This window comes from Symphalangus syndactylus, chromosome 5, assembly GCF_028878055.3.
Source record: "Symphalangus syndactylus isolate Jambi chromosome 5, NHGRI_mSymSyn1-v2.1_pri, whole genome shotgun sequence".
Classification (NCBI taxonomy): Eukaryota; Metazoa; Chordata; class Mammalia; order Primates; family Hylobatidae; genus Symphalangus; species Symphalangus syndactylus.
In genome coordinates, this window is record NC_072427.2 from 89416255 (window position 1) to 89432213 (window position 15959).

Sequence of the window (15959 nt, forward strand, 5' to 3'; positions counted from 1 at the left end):
GCTGGGCTGCTAGGAATGGCCACTACTTTCATGCAGTGGCTGCTCCTGAGCCATTGGCCAGCTCAGGCCTGAGCTGAGCAGAATGGTTGTCACAATGGTGACACCTTTTAGCTCAGAAGATGCAGATACCTGCTGGGAGCCATTGTGGCACCTCTGTCTTTCCAGAAAAGGTGTGGGAGCTCCAGGCAGGTGAACCTGCCACACTTGTGTTCTGAGGGCCTTTCCTCTGATCTTGGATCATTCTTATCTCCTGAGTAAGTGGGGCTCTCTGCTTCCTCATCTGCTTTGGGTCTGTGGTTGTTACCGTGAGGCTCAGCCTGGCATTGACCTTCCTACGTGCCATCTGACCCTTTTCCTCCCACCACTTGCATCTGGCTCTGCCCTGGTTCATGAAACGCCTTGGCCCACCATCACCTGTAGATGTCTGTGCTTAGCACTTTGCTCAGTCAAGAGGTTTACCTGTCATTTGCTGTAGAGAATTAATATGTATTTATATATATCCCAGGATAAAAATATGTATTTATATTTTAAGATAAATATATAAAAGTATGTATTTTTAATATATATTTTAAGATATATTATTATCTTAAATATATTATCTTAAAATATAATATATTTTATTTATATTTATATAATATATTTATATTTTATTTATATTTATGTAATATATTTATATTTTATTTATATTTATATAATATATTTATATTTTATATATATTTATATAATATTTTATATAATATATTATTTTATATAATATTTCATTTTATATAATATATTTATATTATATATTATATATTATATTTATATTTATATAATACATATTATATATTATAAATTTATTATATATTATATATTATAAATTTATAATATGTTATATATTATAAATTTATAATATGTTATATATTATAAATTTATAATATATAATATATTATAAATTTATAATATATAATATATTATAAATTTATAATATATAATATATTATAAATTTATAATATATAACATATAATAAATTTATAATATATAATATATATTATAAACTTATATAATATATAATATATATTATAAATGTATAATATATAATATATATTATAAATGTATAATATATAATATATATTATAAATGTATAATATATAATATATATTATAAATGTATATTATATATTATATATTTATTTATATTTATATAATATATTATATAATATATTATTTATATAATATATTATATAATATATTATATATATAATATATTATATAATATATTATTTATATAATATATTATATAATATATTATTTATATATTATATAATATAATATATTATTTATATATTATATAATATAATATATTATTTATATATTATATAATATAATATATTATTTATATATTATATAATATAATATATTATTTATATATTATATTATATAATATATTATTTATATATTATATAATATATTTATATAATATATTATTTATATATTATATAATATATTATATAATATATTATTTATATAATATATTATATAATATATTATTTATATAATATATTTATATATTATATATTATATTTATATTATATAATATATATTATATGTTATAAATTTATATAATATATATTATATGTTTATTTATTTATATCATATATTTATATAATATATTATTATTTATATAATTATCTTAAAATATAATATATTTTAAGATAAATACATATAAAAGTATATATATATAAAAGTATATATAGATATATATGTATATATCAGGATTAAAACATATATATATGTATATGACCTAAAATGCATATTTCTTTAGCTCAAAATGTTTACTTTTGTTTACACTCAAAACGCATTTCCACTTTAAAACATATTTACCATTGTCTAGAAATGTTTTGAACATATCAGTTTTCCCGATGGGTCACTGAGCACTTTCTGTGATGGCTGTGTTGTTTGATTTTGGAATGGTTCTACAACTGAAATGTGCCTTGGCAAATTTAATCACCTAATTATAGCATAGAATCTTTCCCGTGTGGTAGAGGTAAAGCTGTTTATCACAGTGACTTTTGATATCACACACATTTTTCAAAGTCACATTACTGGGGTTTCATCATGAGAAGGGCCACAGGTTAAACGCCTCTACACCAAGGCTCTGTCATGGATAACGGATGTGACTTGTACACATTTAAGAAGATTTTCATCCTCAAGTTGCTGACAGCCTGATTCAAGAGAAAAGACACAAAAATTCCTTACTAAGTATAGACACTAAATAGGTGCTAAGTGAGAGACAGTGACATTAAATTCCATGGAGAAGAGAGAGAGAGGTCTATGGCAATGTCACATTTAGCTTGTGGCTGTACGTATGCAATAAAAAATGCACTAATAATATTTAATTACTGTGATGTGTGATGGTGTCTGCCAGGAGCAGTGGGGTTGACTGTGCCCCACTGAAGGGGGAGATGGGAAAGTGACGGAGGAGCCAAGCTGGTGCTCTGGGCAGGGAACAGCATGGAATCATGGAATGGTTCCAGGAGACTTGAAGACTAGGCTCAGACCTACTTGATTAGAATGAATGGTTCATTGAAGTGGGGGTGATGAGAAATGAAACTGGAAATTAAGTGAGACACCTCAAAATTGTGACTTCCAAGATGAACCATAAGTATCTTCTCCCATGCAGCGTGTGGATTCCAGCACAGATGGCCAGCCCACCTGCAGCCCGTGGTTCCTCGGCATCTCAGCCGTCATTTTATTTTAAAAGATGTAATCCTGTGTGCCCACTGATTCATTGACTTGGGGTTACAACGATGGAGGTGTCAGCCCAAACAAGGGGGTTGTGCATAAGGAGAAACAGTGCATGCGTTAGGTGTGGAAACCCTGAGCCCAGGACACTGAGGATTCCCCACGCTTAGCATGGCTTGGCGTGAGCTCCCACTTTATAAGAATCCTCAAAAGGCTGAGTTTACTGTTATTGCTGAAAAACTCATGTTCTTTTCCTCCTAGCTAGTAAAACTATTTCATTTGGTAAGAAAGATAAGCAGGTTGTGTTCCCTGTGATACCTTGCTTCATGACAATTTAATGAAGAAATAAGAATAATGGATACTCAGATGTGGGACTCGCCACTTTGAGCCCCACTGGGGAGAACAAGAGAGCCCCGCTTATTCACAGAGCTGGTTACGTGCAGTTGAGCCCTGGTGGGGGTGTCTCTGCCTCTGCTGAGCCCAGAGGCTGACCCTGATGAACACATCCTGAGGCCCCTTACCCTCTAGCCTCTCACAGCTTCCCCAATGAGAGGCAGGGGAGGGAGATTTGAGGGGGAAAGGGAGAGGAATTATGTCCAGGGGCAGAGATGGCTTCCCACTTTGGTCCCTGGGTACTGTGCAAGCTGTCTTGTACCTGTATTTCAAGACATGGGCCTTTCATTGAACTCTCTTCAAGAACTCTTTGTGGGTGCTGTCTGATTCTTGCCAGGTCTTTGATGGTACTACAATACCTCATCCTGTGTGTGATGTAGGCAGCATCTTCCAAGAAGTGTATGACAAGAGGATGAAGGCATTTCTCCCTTTAATCTTGACGACGGAGGGGACACTTCCAAGGAGAAGAGCTAATCCTCTCTATGTACCATGGACCAGGTACTAAGCAGGAAGCACTTGGCCATAACACGTATTGCCTTGTTTCCTTCCCATCCCATTGGATACTGAGGCCATTTTACAGAGGAGGAAACTGAGGCACAAAGATTAAATAACCATGCAGCTAATGCATGCTAGAACATGAGATTAAACCCAAAGTCTCTGACTTTATAGTCCACATCCAACCATATGTATGTTTTCTTCTTGATAATTATTTCATTTCCTGATTTTTCTTTGATTTCCTCAATAAAATTTTTCAGATTTTTCTAAAGATCAATAGCTAAAATTGATATTATTTTAAAATATTGAGATATGATAAAGTATTTTTCCCATTTTAGATGATTAAAACAAACAAATAAAATGTTGTGTCATTGATCTAATTTGGACTTTTTCAATTCTATTCTTAATATTTGTTTAATAGTCCAAATGTCTTGACTTCATTTTTCACTGTAGTGGAACTAGTACATGCTGGACTTAGTTCAATTACGTTGTCAATGAATAGTGAGATAACATTTCTCATAGAAACACTTGGTTAAAAGTAGTTATGAGAAGCAAACAAAATAGAATGAAAATATAATATTAAATAAAATATATTCATGATATGCCATAGATGTGATTAAACTTACAAGCAGACTTTACCCGTATGCTTTCTTAGTATAATTTATTTGTTAAAAGTTTTATTTGTAGATAAATTAGTTAAACATAACTGTTTTTAATACAGGACTCTTATTTGAATTGGTTATTTATGTCGAAATGATGGTTTGAAGTTCCCTTTTCATGAGTTACCATCACTGAATTTCAAATGGTGTGTATACTAAAACCCACATAAGCATAAGATGGAATCTCTCTGACATCGTTTCTAAATGAATTCCTGGCTCCAAACCCATCATGAGTGAACCAAAACTTATCACCAAAAATTTGTCACAAGAGGTAAGACACACAAGACACTTTGACTTTTAGCTCTTCCTCTAAAAAATAATTTACTCCTCCTCTAAAAGTTAATTTAGATATTATAAGCCCGTCTCTCTCAGCTGTAAGAATCTTTTCTCTTTCATGTTTTTTTTCACTGTGGTAAAATATACACAACCAAAAATTTACCATTTTCACTATTTGCAGTGAACAGTTCAGTGACATTAAGCACATTCACATTTTTGTTCAAATGTCTCCAGAACTATTTTATTTTCCCAAATGGAATCTCCATATTCATTATATCAATGTTTTTGAAGCTTGATTCAGCACTCAGTGTAGTGTCTACCTGTTACAGCTAGTGTCACATGAACAATTGATAACCCTATGGCCCCCATCCAATTGCTGATAAAATATGAATGCCAGAAGTCAAGATTATAATCCTTTTACATGACAATACGGAATCCATTGATCTCTGTAACAACTCATTAATTAGCACTCTGGAAGCATTTGTTCAGCTAGCTTACAGTTCTTCTAATTATTCCAAGTTTTCCTCATCAGTCTCCGTTGCATTCACAGAATGAAGGAAAGTCTTTGTCAAAGGACTTCCTGAACTCAAGCCAACTTTCCCCTGGGGTCTTAATCTTTGAGATGAGATCTAACAGATCAGTAATCTTGCTAGAAAAAGAAAAATGATGCTTTATCAGGACATCCTCTTAGTGACCCCATGCTCGCTATTAATTGCTGTTTTATGCTCATGAACACATCTGCAAGGCCAACATGTGTCCAGCATGTTCAGTTGTTTACATCAGGAGGATTAGCCAGGGTGCCTCCTTGTTCATACTACAAAATCAGAGGGACAGCAATGTGAGCAGGAGGCACCTCTTCATGGCTGCTGACTGCCTGGCCTGGCCATGCCATACCCTGGTCCTGGGTGGCACACATGCCCTCCACTTTGGTGACCTATCACCTCCTCCACATCCTGGCACTGCCTGGTACTCCTTGGGCTGCCTACCAGACCATTAAGTGACCCTGAGCCCTCCCAGGTGTCACCATCTCCTGCAGCCCTTTTACAACAGCATCCCTTCTGAATTTTCTAGTAAGCTCAAATCCATCTTTTCTAAACCAGCTTTGTGTGTCTGATTTGTCCTGAATTCCTTCTTATTATTAGGGTCTTCAAGAGACCACATTCACTTTCTCCCAAGATTTCTGGGAATTTACTTTAGCAAATGTTTATTCAACACCACCTAGCACTTGCCAGGCATTGTTCTCTTTTAACCCTCATGACAATCCTTTCAGCTAAGTACTGTTTATTGCCTCCATTTTCAGACGCAAGATGGATATGAAAAGGTTAAGCAGCTTCCCAAGCCCTGGGGCCATTTGAGCCTGTCTGGCCCCAGAGTGCATGCTCCTAGCCCCGTATTCTCCGTATGCTGTGTCTCCAGAACAAACCAGTTCTTTCTTGGCAATTATATTAAATGTCCCCTTGTTCCTTCTTGGGATAAAATTTTTAGCATTACTGGTAAGCCAATAATACATTAGATGTTCTCACTAAGATGAATGAGACTTCCCTTAGACGCTCTTAGGCTGGAAACCCCCACCATTCTGGCCCCAGAAAGATGCAGATGGTGTTTTCCTAAGGCCTGTTACAGGGGAGCCCCTTCTTTTCCCCTTACACACATGCTCTTCACTGCATAATCACACTCTGTGGACTTTCACGTAGTCCAGTGTCCTCTGAACACAGAGCGCCACAACTCCATCTCTTCAATTAAACATTTAATTATAAAAGGAATAAAGCAAGGTAAGTGTTGCAAGTGCCAAGGAAAAAGTGTTCTTATCTTTGGTCTAAAATTGTAAGTGTTCTTTATAGAATGCCTAGCTCATCTTCTTTCTGCCTTGCTCTTCTCATCTCTGAAATGCGGTATTATCTGTAGCTAGCTCGTAAGATTGTTGTACAGATAATCAATAGCAACTAATTCACAAAACTATATCAGCAGATGAGGCATAGTTATTGCTTTCTATCCTCCCCCTCGAAATTATTCAAAAGACAATTTTATCTAAATACATCAGGTACATTCTCTAAACAATTCATTTTTCTCCTCAAATAAAATTATATAGCTGCTTAATTCAAGCAGGCACTAAAATCCATTCCCCCTTAGAAGTAATTCCAGATAAAAAAAGGAACGAAGCCCATATTTACTGTATAAATAAAACAATCCAGAGAGATTTTTGTGAGCTCAAAGAAGTTCGTGAAGTTTAAAAAAATCTCTTAAGTCTTACAGCTTTGGCTCCGAGAAAGCATATGTTAAAACTCAAAGCTTCAGGTAACCACAAAGACACTTCTTAATAATAAGGTATTTCCTGTATTTGTACTATGAACAATTTGAAGTTTTTTATCACTCATGTTTGTGCCCCCAGAAGTTACTGTTAAAATTACTGTAGCCCTTCTGGTTTCCTTTTTGTAAGATTTGTAATAATGGATCTTTCTTCAGTGACATTTACCTGACTTTGGACATCCCCCCATCATAGAATTCCTGGAATAGAATAGATTATTCTTGAACAGAGCTTCATGAATGATACAGTTTGCTAATTCCACTGTCTCACTGAATCCTCCCAGCAGCCCTGGGAGGTACTATAATCATGCCCACTTCACGAATTCAGAAACTAAGGCTGTAGAGTTGCACCTGTCTTTTGGGAGTGAGATGTAGGGGTTTATGTAGTAAAGATTTTTAGGAGACTGAGGTCCTGCTAGAAAAGGGAGGGCTCTGGTTACACTTTGGATAAATCATATTGTCTTATCAGACCTTTTTTTTTTCCCTTATGCTACTAGCGGTTTCAATCAATGATCTGTAAATTCACTTCTGGGATCAATGATGTATGATTCTAAGCTCTCGGAATGAAAAATATCCATATGCACCATGTGGCAAAACCTCTTTGCTGTCTCTGGGTTGACGTGTTTAATTTGGCTTGTCTCAGAAATTTAGACTTGAGGCTTTTAGAAGCAAAGTCGCATAATTCTGTGATTTGACTCCCAAAACAGCCAACATGTTTCCTTAAGGCCTGGTTACAAATGCCTGGGATGCTGTGAGTTTCTTTACTGGACAGAGAGTTCCTTGAGAAGCCAGAGCATGCCTATGATTTCTTTCTTCCTTAGTCCTTGCCCCATGGCGGGTGATTACTAAACATGTTTCCAATGCAGTCCCTACAATATGGACATCGTTAGGTTAAGGGCTATGGGGGATACACACCATGTTCTGTGCAGAGCTTGCTCTAAGGACCTCCAAGCTTGGCCAAGGAAACAAGGTGTGGCTTCCTCAGCACGAGGGCTGTCACTGTGCATGATTGGACGGCAAGGGCTCTGAGTCTGAGAGAGGAACAATGGTCAGGCTGGAGAGAACTGGAAAGGCACTGGGAGGAGCTGGCACAGGGCTGGGCCTGGAGAATGGCCAGGGATTAGATAGGAATGACGAGGCTGTCACCATGGAGGATGGAGCCTGTGGTCCAGGTGTGTCTGGGCCATGACCATTAGGACTGATTCCTCATGGGAAGGGGCTTTTTTTTTTGCGGGGAGTGGACAGGGTCTCAGGACCCAGGCTGGAGTGGAGTGGCACAAACATGGCTAACTGCAGCCTTGACATCTGGAGCTCAAGTGTTCCTCCCGCCTCAGCCTCCTGAGTAGCTGGGACAATAGGCACACATCACCACGTGATAAGGTTTGGCTGCGTTTCCACCCAAATCTCGTCTTCAGTTGTAATCTCTGTAATCCCCACGTGTTATGGGAGGAACTCTGTGGGAGGTAATTGAATCATGGGTTCGGTTCCCCCACACTGTTTTCATGATACTGAGTGCATCTCACGAGATCTGATGGTTTTATAAGCGTCTGCCGTTTCCCTCTTCACTTGGCACTCATTCTCTCTCCCGTTACCCTGTGAAGTGGTGCCTTCTGCCATGACTGTAAGTTTCCTGAGGCCTCTCCAGCCATGCAGAACCCTGAGTCAATTAAATCTCTTTTTTAAACAAATTACCTAGTCTCGGGTATTTCTTCATAGCAGTGTGAGAACAAACCAGTACATCATGCCCAGCTAATTTTTAAACTTTCTGTAGAGACAGGATCTCACTATGTTTCCCAGGCTGGTCTCAAACTCCTGAGCTCAAGCAATGCTCCAGCCTTCGCCTCCCAAAGTGCTAGGATTGCAGTTGCGAGCCACTGTACCGGGTGTGGGGAGAGTTTTTAATAAAAGTTGTGGGAAGGTTGGAGATATCAGCTCTGACCTCCTGAGGTGATGACCCTCCTCCCAGATCCCCCACCTCTGAATGCTGCCTTTAGTAACTGGACTGCTGACAGGCATGAGATGCCTGCCAGCAGTGGCACTGAGCTAGCCTTGGGTGCTGCCAGCCACTCATCAGTGAAAAGCAAAGGCTGTTTTCCTTTTAGGTAGAAGAGAGGAAGGGAAAACACAAAGACCAAGCTGGGAGACCAAACACTGTCAAGGTGGCATTTTGCCAACATGCCACAAAAGCAAGCGCAGAGAGACGCCAAAGAGTGAGCAGTTGGCTGGAGTGGAGAAAACACCAGGAAATGGAAGGAAAATGGTGAGAAATGAGGCAGAAGCCAAGTGGATGGAGAAATATCAAGATGACATGCACATCCTAATAATAAGGCTGCAGCCCTAAGTATGGATGGGTCAGAAGTATTTTTTCTCACCCCATCTCTCACTATGTTGTCTTTTGTTTATATCCAACATTTTCTATCTTAATCACTATATACATCAGCATGCTAGGACACAATACTGTGTGGTTCAGGTAAAACAGGCAAATTTTCAAAACTCATATTTGAGGTATTCCTAGTAACCACCCAGAAGTCATGATTTTTGCACAATGTGTGAGTTAGGGAGTTGTTGACTTTGCCTTCTTGTTTTTCAGGTTTGGTTAATAGTGAATGATGTGTTGCTACCGATCTTGGCAATGCTCATGTGGTTTGGAAGGTTTTCCCCTGGACCCACAGGCAGTAGGAGATAAACAAGCCATGTCCCAGTAGGGCAATGTGCAGGCTCGGTTCCAGCTTGGCACCTTTCCTCTGCTATCTTCATAAGCACTCCCTGGAAATACCACCTCCAATCTCATGATGAACTGCAAGGTGGAAAAACACCTATTTGAGTAAAACCAAAAGCTTCCTAGTCATCATTCTTAGACAGTCCAGTGCAATGGACTGTGCATTTTGTGGGGCAACCATGGAGTTACAATGATTCCCAAATGCTACGTGGACTGATCAGTAATATCAGAGGCAAATACTTGGCAGGTGAAGTGTCTGGAACTCTTGGAGTTTTGGCCAACACAGTGTGGATGTTTTTGAATTGTTGTACTTTTCGTCAGCTCATAGCTTCAGTGGTTTACCACTATCTCCATCATTCTGTCTTATATCAAATCCTCCCAACCCTTCTGTTTCTCACCTGGTTTGAACTGGCTAGGCCTCACAATTGTAGATTCTCATGGAAGCCTGAAGTCTTCCTCAGTTACTGTATTACAAATTCATTTTGCATACTTGTCTGTTTATGTGTCTCTTCTCCAACATCAAGAAATAACCATAAAGGTAGTAACCACATTTCTCTAGTTGTCTGTTGCCTTCCCAGGATCTAGCAGAGGCTGTATGCGTACTTGTTGAAAGAATTGTTAGTTAGCTGGTAGGCACTGCAATGTCCCTGAAAGAATGCAGGAGGGATCTGTTACTTCACCAAGATTAACATGTAAATTAGAAAACAAATCATTTTAGTGTCTTCACTCCTGTGTGTGTGGTGGGAGGGGCCTGTTTCTGGTCCAGCCCTCAAATTTGAAAGCCTGAAATTTAAATCTTTTATGTCTGCTCAAGGCTTGGTTTTCTCTTCCAGAATGCAATGTACCAAGTGGCCTCCTTCATTGCCTGCATTTTGAATGCACTCAGGCTGCACAGTGGAATGGAAATCCCTGGCCAAGATACACCTCTTAAAAGAAAATAATCTCTTCCTCTGTGTGTATGCCTGCGTCTACATGTATATTGTGGGGACCAGAATATACCACCCCAATATATAAATGACCGTTGAGCTGAAGGCAATTAAGAAGAAGTAGGCACAGGAAAGAGCTCTCCTCTCCCTTTATTTGCCTAAAAGTAGGACCCAGGTTTATAAGGACAAAAGGAATCCTGCCCTGCCTTCTTCTCCTATGGGAGAACAAAGGTTAACCACGGAAGACCACCTTGGACACTGATGACCCTGGAGATGATACCAGAGGCATCTCCATGAGCAAGCTTCCCTAACTCGCTTTTATTTGCCATTATGTGTCTTCCTGCAAGCTGCTGCCTTGGAGAACCCAAGTCCTTTTCCTTGTCTTGTTACTTCCTTAAAAATGTACTGTTCTTTGTTAAAAATGCTATACAAGCCAGAATTCAAAGCCATCCCTTTGAGGACTGCTCATTCCCTTGGCGTCTTTCATGTATCTATGAAATATACACCTTAATAAACTTCCATTTGTTTTTCTCTCATTAATCTGTCTTTTGTTACGAGTCCATTCCAACTCTGAACTTATGAGCGTTAATTATCTTTATTCCCCCAGAGTTCATATGTGTGTGTGTTCATATAAATACAAGTGAAACACTGTTTTTCCTCATATGAAACACTATTTTTTCTTCAACATTTAGCATTTTATGTTATCTATCTTAAGCATTCAAATAGGATCCCAAAGAGTAAGTTCATTTTTTTATAATGTCATAAAAAACTAGAGAGATGAAGAGAGGGGCAAAGCAGAACTGCTCTCAAAAACCTGCCATGCCTCTTTACCTGAATGTTTTAATTTGGGGTAAACATGAGACACTTCGTACACCTGTTTTAAATGACCAAGGAAGCATTTGTTTTTGACAATGATAATTCTAGAAAAGGAATGAAAGCTTCAGTGGCTATGAGCCCATTTCATCCTCAGGGTTCAGTAGAACCAGGACTGTCATGATTTGACCCTTTTTAACACAGAAAGATCATTTGAAGGATAATAAGATTGTATGAAAATAAATTTTATTTTTATTCTGGTTTTGGAGATGAAGTGGGGTAAGCAGCCATAACAATCAATAGAAATCATTAGAAAGATTGGGCATAAATGACATATGCTTTAGGGTTTAAAAATACAGCTGTGATAGGTCTTTGGGACAAAGAGTTTTGGGGGTGCTATGGTTGTCATGTGTCCCCCAAAATTCATGTGTTGGGAACGTAATCCGCAATGCAACAGTGTTGGAACGTGCGCTTTCAGGGAGGAATTAGGTCATGGTGACTCTGTTGTCATAAATAGATTAATGTCATTGTCAAAGGGCTTGATGGAGAACTTTGGCTTCTTTTTGCCCTTCTATGCCGTCCACTATGTGAGGAGGCAGCATTCCATTCTCTGGAGGATGCAGCATTCCAGGCACCATCTTGGGAGCAAAGACTAGACTCTCACTAGACACCAAACCTGCCAGCACCTTCATCTTGGATTTCCCAGCTCCAGAACTGTGAGAAATAAATTTCTATTGTTTATAAATTACCCACTCTCAGGCATTTTGTGATGGCAGCACAAATAGACCTAGACAAAGATGTGTACTAGCCAAGCTTGACTGAAAAGAGCCATTTCTTCATCTGCAAGCAAAAGAATCCAAGTGCCATAAATGGCTTTAAGTTTTACTGTTTGCTCTCCCTTATATTCTAGGCTTTTGTGTGTTTGTCCTGTGAGAGGTGCAAACAAAAATATAATCACCACAATACTCAAAATGCATCCATCACAACTCCCTGCAGAGCTGAAGTTAATGCAGGCCTTTTTGCAAGGGATGCAGATTGCAAACACCCTGGAGTCATCTCTCGACTACAAAGTTGATGCAGCTGAACCACTTAGCACGGAGTTGATGTTTACAGCAGCTCTCATAGCGTGATGCTACTTTGCCTATGATCTAACTTAGAATTCCCTGATCTGTTTTTGTTCATATAAGGTCACTTCAAGTTAAATCGAAAAAGTGGTTTGACAACATGCAGATTTTTCTCCTTGCCCTCCGTGTGTGCCCCATTTCTGTACTGAATAGTGAGATATCTTTTAGGCTGGCCCTTTGCATTTGATAAATGAACTTCTCTGGAGCAGCTGAAGTGAGAGATCAACAAGGTACATTTCTGTTAATTCTTCTGCAGATGTTGTCTGTTGATATCATTTATATTCCTGCCATATTTCTAAACATGCTCCCCTTGGGTGGACTCTCACGGTATCTTCTTGTTCTTGAGTGGCAGTATGTTAGGCTGTTCTTGCTTTGCTATAAAGGAATACCTGAGACTGGTTAATTTATAAAGAAAAGAAGTTTAATTGGTTCATGTTTCTGAAGGCTGTATAGGAAGTATGGCATCAGCATCTGCTCTGCTTCTGGTGAGGCCTCAGGGAGCTTGCAGGCATGGCGGAAGGCAAAGAGGGAGCCAGTATATCACATGGTGAGAGTGGGAGAAAAAGAGAGGGAGTAGGTGCCGCAGATTTTTAAACAACCAGAACTTGTGAGAACATGCCCACTATCAAGGACAGCACCAAGGGGTTGGCATTAAACCATTCATTAGAAATCTGCCTTCATGAACCCATCACCTTTCACCCGGCCCCACCTCCAACACTGGGGATTCAATTCAACATGAGATACAGAGGGAACAACCTCTAAACTACATCATTCCACTTCTAGCCCCTCAAATCTCATGTTCTTCTTCCATTAAGAAATACAGTCATCCCCAGCCAATAGTTTCCCAAAAGTCTGAATTCATTTTAGCCTCACTCAAAAGTCCAAAGTCCCAAGTCCAAAGTCCCATCTGGAGTTGAGTGCCTACCACCTATGAGTCTGGAAAATCAGAACAAATTATTTACTTTTAAGATACAATGGGGTTACAGGCATTGGTTAAACATTCCCATTCCAAAAGGGATAAATCAGCCAAAAAGACAAGGGCTATGTACAGCTCCCACACAAGTGCAAAACCAAGCAGGGCAAGTCATTAAACCTTCAAGTTCCAAAGCAGTCTCCTTCGACTCCCCGTCCTGCACCCAGGGAACACAGGTGCAAGGGTTGGGTTCCCAAGGCCACGGCAGCTCTGCTTCTGAGGTTTTGCATAGTTCAGTCCCCACAGCTGCTCTCATAGGCTGCAGTTAAGTGCCTGTGGCTTTTCCAGGGTACAAGCTGCTTATGGATCTACCATTCTGGGGTCTGGGGGAAAGTGACCCTCTCCCTACAGCTCCACTAGGCAGTTCCCACACTGGGGACTCTGTGTGCGGGCTCACACCCCACATTTCCCTTCATCACTGCCCTAGTAAAGGTTGTCTATGAGGGTTCTGCCCCTGAGATAGGCTTCTTCCTGGGCACTCTGGCTTTTCCATCCATCCTATGAAATGTAGACAGAGGCTGCCAAGCATTCTTCACTTTTGCACTCTGTGAACCTACAGGCTTAACACTATGTGGAAGCCACTGAGGCTGATGGCTTTCACCCACTGGAGTGGAGTCCCAAGCTGTAACTTGGCCCCTCCAGCTGCAGCTGGAGTGACTGGAATGCCGGAAGCAAAGTCCTATGACTGTGCAGGGGATTGTGGCCCTGGTCCTGGCCCCCCAAAACATTATTTGCTCCTAGAACCCATGGCCTGTGATGGGAGGGGCTGCCTCAGAGATCTCTGAAATGTCTTTGAGACCTTTTCCCCCTTTGTTTTGGCTGTCAGCACCTGGCTCCCTTTTAGTTACACAAATATCTCTAATAAGTGGTTGTTCTGTAGCTCACTTGGATTCTTCCTCTGAAATTGGGCTTTTCTTTTCTACCACATGGCCAGGCTGCAAATTTTCCAAATGTTTCTGATATGCTTCCCCTTTAAATATAACTTCCAACTTTAAGTCATTTCTTTGCTCCTATGTCTCAGAGTAGGTTGTTAGAAGCAGCCAAGCCACATCTTGAATGCTTTGTAGCTTAGAATTTTTTTTTTTCTACCAGTTACCCTAAGTCATCACTCTTAAGTTCAAATTTCCACAGATCTGTAGGGCATGAACACAATGCAACCAATCTCTTTGCTAAAGCATAACATGGATGACTTTTGCTCTAGTTCCCAGTAAGTTCCTCATTTCCATCTGAGACCTCAGCAGGCTGAACTTCACTGTTCATATCACTATCAGCATTTTGGTCACAATCATCTAACAAGCCTCTAAGAAGTTCTAAACTTTCCCTCATCTTCCTGTCTTCCTCTGAGCCCTCCAAAATCTTCTAACCTCTGCCTGTTACCCAGTTCCAAAGTCACTTCCACATTTTCCTGTATCTTTACACTAATATCTCACTCCTGATAACAATTTTCTGTGTTATGTGGTTCTTGCATTGCTACAAAGGAATATCTAAGACTGAGTAATTTATAAAGAAAAGAGGTTTAGCTGGCTCATGGTTTTGCAGTTGTACAGGAAGCATGATACTGACCATCTACTCAGCTTCTTGTGAGTCCTCAGGGAGCTTGCAATCGTGGAGGAAGATATAGAAGAAGCCAGCATATCACATGGTGAAAGCAAGAGCAAGAGAGAGAGGGAGGAGTTGCCACACACTATTAAAGAGCTAGATCTCATGAGAACTCACTATCACAAGAATAGCATCAAGAGGATGATGCTAAATCATTCATGAGAAATCCACCCCCATGATCCAATCACCCCCTACCAGGCCCCATGTCCAGTACTGGGGATTACAATTCAACATGTGATTTAGAGAGGACAAACTTGCAAACTATATGAATCAGTGAGTACAACAGCCTCTTTCAGGTCTGTAGTGGTTCAGCTGTGGCCCTCTCCAAACCTCATCTTAAATTGTAACTCCCACAATTCTCATGTGTTTTGGGATGAACCCAGTAGGAGATAATTAAATCATGGGTATAGATCTTTCCCATGCTGTTCTCGTGATAGTGAGTAAGTCTCATGAGATCTGATAGTTTCAAAAATGGGAGTTTCCCTGCACAAGCTCTCTCTCTTTGCCTGCTGCCATCCATGTAAGACGTGACTTGCTCCTCCTTGCCTTCCACCATGATTGTGAAGCCTCCTCAGCCATATGGAACTGCAAGTCCATTAAACCTCTTTCTTTTGTAAATTGCCCATCCTTGGGTATGTCTTAATCAGCAGCATGGAAACAGACTAATACAAGGTCTGTAGGGGAAGTGCTGAGCTCTCTTGCCATTTCCTTCTTCCTGTAGTTTTGAAGCTTTGGTCAACTGATATGCATAGATGAATTCATAGTATTGAGAATAATACTGAATGATCAGAGTAGCTGACATTTATTGAATGCTTACAGTGTTGTTGGAGCTGTTCTGAGCACTTTCTATGTACAAACTTACTTTATTTTCTCAGCCACTCTATGAAGCTAGGTATCAGTTAGGGCTTCGTGGGCCTTGCTTAGGATAATGGGAGGTCACATGTTCTTGGAGCTC